Source organism: Bacillus rossius, unplaced genomic scaffold (genome assembly GCF_032445375.1).
Source record: "Bacillus rossius redtenbacheri isolate Brsri unplaced genomic scaffold, Brsri_v3 Brsri_v3_scf729, whole genome shotgun sequence".
Lineage (NCBI taxonomy): Eukaryota > Metazoa > Arthropoda > Insecta > Phasmatodea > Bacillidae > Bacillus > Bacillus rossius.
Genome location: NW_026962952.1, coordinates 15,001 through 20,080, shown reverse-complemented (window position 1 = coordinate 20,080; position 5,080 = coordinate 15,001).

The window sequence follows — 5,080 nt, the reverse complement described above, 5'->3', positions numbered from 1 at the left end:
AAAATTCTGGCGGCGACCGAGGCCTCCGCGGCCGGGGAAATAATCCTCGGTAATTTTACATGTTAAATTAACATGTGTATTAACACAGGCTTGGAGAACCAAGCCTGCGGGACTCTGCAATACATTGAGAGGTGAGCCAGAAAATTCTGGCGGCGACCGAGGCCTCCGCGGCCGAGGAAATGGTCCTCGGTGATTTTACATGTTAAATTAACATGTGTATTAACACAGGCTGGGAGAAGCAAGCCTGCGGGACTCTGCAATATATTGAGCGGGGAGCCAGAAAATTCTGGCGGCGACCGAGGCCTCCACGGCCGGGGAAATAATCCTCGATAATTTAACATGTTAAATTAACATGTGTATTAACACAGGCTGGGAGAAGCAGGCATTCTGGACTTTGAAAAATTTCGAGCAGGGGCCGGAGAAATTCTCCCGGCGACCGAGGCCTCCGCGGCCGGGAGAACTTCGGCGCTCGGGCTCTGCGTGTACCCACCGCAAGGCCTATTTTGGGTTTTATAGGGGGTAGTGGTGTCTCTGGAGGGAAAAAATACACGGTAAATATTGCAGCCAGAGCCTATGGCAATCTGTTGGCGACCGAGGCCTCCACACCCCGGCAAATTTTCGGCTCTCGGACTGTGTGTATTCCACTGGAGACAGGCCTGCGGGACTCTGTAATATATTGAGCCGGGAGCCAGAAAATTCTGGCGGCGACCGAGGCCTCCGCGGCCGAGGAAAAGGTCATTGGTAAAATTACATGTTAAATTAACATGTGTATTAACACAGGCTGGGAGAAGCAGGCATTCTGGACTTAGAAAAATTTCGAGCAGGGGCCCGAGAAATTCTCCCGGCTACGAGGCCTCCGCGGCCGGGAGAACTCTCGGCGCTCGGGCTCCGCGTCTACACATGGGGAGCGGGCAGCCAGAAAATTCTGGCGGCGACCGAGGCCTCCGCGGCCGAGGAAATGGTCCTTGGTGATTTTACATGTTAAATTAACATGTGTATTAACACAGGCTGGGAGAAGCAAGCCTGCGGGTCGCTGCAATATATTGAGCGGGGAGCCAGAAATTTCTGGCGGCGACCGAGGCCTCCGCGGCCGGGGAAATAATCCTCGGTAATTTTACATGTTAAATTAACATGTGTATTAACACAGGCTTGGAGAAGCAAGCATGCGGGACTCTGCAATATATTGAGCAGGGAGCCAGAAAATTCTGGCTGCGACCGAGGCCTCTGCGGCCGAGGAAATGGTCATTGGTAATTTTACATGTTAAATTAACATGTGTTTTAACACAGGCTGGGAGATGCAGGCATTCTGGACTTAGAAAAATTTCGAGCAGGGGCCAGGGAAATTCTCCCTGCGACCGAGGCCTCCGCGGCCGGGAGAACTCTCGAAAACCACCTCGTTCGTGGTTGTTTGTCGTGCGGGGCGAATCGGGAAATCTAGCAAATAGCTGAAGACATTCTCCCGGCGATGGAGGTCTCGGCGGCCGGGAAAAACGCCCGCGCTCGGGCGTTGCGCGCCCCCTTGGCAAGGCCCATTTTGCGTTATATAGGGGGTAGTGGTGTCACGAGGGGAAAAAATTAACATGTTAAATACTGCTCCCAGGCAATTGTAAAATGTCTCGGCGACGGAAGGCACCACTACCCGGCATATTTACGCCCCTCGGACTCCGTGCGCCAGCCTGTAATAGCGAATCGGGACTTAGAAAAAAAATTCGAGCAGGGAGCCAGAACATTTTCCCGGCGATCGAGGCCTCCGCGGCCGAGGAATTTGTCATTGGTGATTTTGCATGTTAAATTAACATGTGTATTAACACAGGCTTGGAGAAGCAAGCCTGCGGGACTCTGCAATACATTGAGCGGGCAGCCAGAAAATTCTGGCGGCGACCGAGGCCTCCGCGGCCGGGGAAATAATCCTCTGTAATTTTACATGTTAAATTAACATGTGTATTAACACAGGCTTGGAGAAGCAAGCCTGCGGGACTCTGCAATACATTGAGCGGGGAGCCAGAAATTTCTGGCGGCGACCGAGGCCTCTGCGGCCGGGATAATAATCCTTGGTAATTTTACATGTTAAATTAACATGTGTATTAACACAGGCTGGGAGAACTAGGCATTCTGGACTTTGAAAAATTTCGAGCAGGGGCCGGAGAAATTCTCCCGGCGACCGAGGCCTCCGCGGCCGGGAGAACTCTCGGCGCTCGGGCTCCGCGTCTACCCATGGGGAGCGGGCAGCCAGAAAATTCTGGCGGCGACCGAGGCCTCCGCGGCCGAGGAAAAGGTCATTGGTAATATTACATGTTAAATTAACATGTGTATTAACACATGCTGGGAGAAGCAGGCATTCTGGACTTTGAAAAATTTCGAGCAGGGGCCGGAGAAATTCTCCCGGCGACCGAGGCCTCCGCGGCCGGGAGAACTCTCGGCGCTTGGGCAGCGCGTCTACCCATGGGGAGCGGGCAGCCAGAAAATTCTGGCGGTGACCGAGGCCTCCGCGGCCGAGGAAATGGTCCTTGGTGATTTTACATGTTAAATTAACATGTGTATTAACACAGGCTGGGAGAAGCAGGCATTCTGGACTTAGAAAAATTTCGAGCAGGGGCCGTTGAAATTCTCCCGGCGACCGAGGCCTCCGCGGCCGGGAGAACTCTCGGCGCTCGGGCTCCGCGTGTACACGCGTCAAGGCCCATTTTGGGTTATATAGGGTGTAGTGGTGTCTCTGGAGGGAAAAAATACACGGTAAATATTGCAGCCAGAGCCTATGGCAATCTGTTGGCGACCGAGGCCTCCACACCCCGGCAAATTTTCGGCTCTCGGACTGTGTGTATTCCACTGGAGACAGGCCTGCGGGACTGTGCAGTATATTGAGCGGGGAGCCAGGAAAATCTCCCGGCGACCGAGGCCTCCGCGGCCGAGGAAATGGTAATTGGTGGTTTTGCATGTAAAATTAACATGTGTATTAACACAAGCTGGGATGAGAGGAATTTGGCGGCGACCGAGGCCTCCTCACCCCGGCAAAATATCAGCTACCGGGCTCTGCATATTCCTACAGAAGCAGGCCTGCAGGACTCTGCAATATATTGAGCGGGAACCAGAAAATTCTGGCGGCGACCGAGGCCTCCGCGGCCGAGGAAAATTGTCATTGGTGGTTTGCATGTAAAATTAACATGTGTATTAACACAAGCTGTGACCAGAGGAATTTGGCGGCGACCGGGGCCTCCACACCCCGGCAAAATATCAGCTACCGGGCTCTGCTTATTCACATTCAAGCAGGCATTAGGGACTCTGAAAAGTTTCGGGCGGGGAGCCAGAAAATTCTCCCGGCCACAGAGCCCTCCCTCCCGAGAGTCTGTGTAAATGCCTGTTATACAGGCCCCATGAATTCCAGCCTTATAGGTTATTTTAAGTCTCCGTTCGTGGTTGTTCGTAAACAACTGCGATTCGGGATTTTGACCTATTTCCTATGATCATGTTCCCGGAAGTTAGCCAGCCTCTTTCAGTCAAAATCTCATATTTTGGGTACCTTTGTGAACCCATCGATAGGCCCATTTTGGGTATATTAGGGGGACATGCAATCGGGAAAAATTGGAATTATTTGCAATATGGAAAGAATATGTACATAAATGAAAAGGGAGTCCCCCCGAGTTTTCTCGCCCTATATATATTGCAAAAATATCCAATTAATTATTGTGGAACCTGTAGCACCTTTCTATGAAGCAGAATTAACATTACAGAACGGTTTGAATGCTACCACCTCAGTTTCTCTACAATGCATTGGATTTCAAAGAGGTGAATTACTGTGGATGGTACTGTTGTATGGCTAACAAATCGTCTGGGAAACAATGCAGAATTAAATTAAGAAGGTTGTATGTTTTCTGTTACATGGTGGAGGTGCCCTCTAGTACACAGTAAAATGTTTTGTGGACTGCAGCTCCTTGAGGAATTAATTCAGTATGGGTCTTGTAGTGGTCTGAAAGTGGATGATGAAAAAGAATGTATAATGGTATTCAGAGCACCTCGCGGTGAAGCGGACATGCTACCTCAAAATGCTTGATTGATTCATGCCCAGTTCCCCCAAGAAGCGGTACATTGAAAAAATTGATTTACTTTGTGGATGATACTAGCAAATACTATCCGCTGGGGGAAGTAAGCAGAAATTTGGTGGTCGTATGTTTGTTACATGGTAGAGGTGCTTTCTAGTACACAATGAAATGCTTGGTGTACCGCTGCTCCTTGAAGAATTAATTCCATATGGGTCTAGCCGTGGTCTTAACTGTGAACACGAAGAACTATCTAAAGTGGCCTATCTGTCTGAACTGCAATACACAAGCTGCGAGCCAATGCTATACCTTTCTCAGGTAACGAGCTCTTGTGCGGCGATTCGATTGGATGCGAAATGGTGGGGAACGCGTGTCCGGTCGTCTTAACCAAGTAATGGTTCCCCTCTGTTAACAATGAAATGTTTGATGGATCGCAGCTCCCTGAGAGACAAGTTTCAAAGGGGTTAGTCGCGGTCTTCAATCCTGGCCAAGGTGCAGTCACCATCTATAAGAGATACCTGCTTTACTGAAGGGTAGCAAGAGTTCCCTTGCCCGCATGTTGCTCCGTGGGGGTATATCAGTATAAAGGTAGAAGAAGCCATGATCGGAGCTTCGGTGGATGAGATTGGCGGAGAAGACATGTTCTTGTCTATCTGGTAGATCAGGGGGGTGGCAGCTGATCCGGAGAAAGCAAGCGGACTCCCGATGTTCCGTCGACTCCCAATGTACACTTGAAACATGCACATTTGGGTGGCGAGGGGGCGTTGTGGCCATCCGAAAACATGTCTTCATCTCTCTTATTGGTGGACCGCTGCTCCTTGAAGAATTAATTCCATATGGGTCTAGTCTTGGTGATAACTGTGAACACTAAGAACTATCTAAAGTGGCCTATCTGTCTGAACTGCAATACACTAGCTGCGAGCCAATGCTATACCTTTCTTAGGTAACGAGCTCTTGTGCGGCAATTCGATTGGATGCGAAATGGTGGGGAACGCGTGTCCTATCGTCTTAACCAAGTAATGGTTCCCCTCTGTTAACAATGAAAT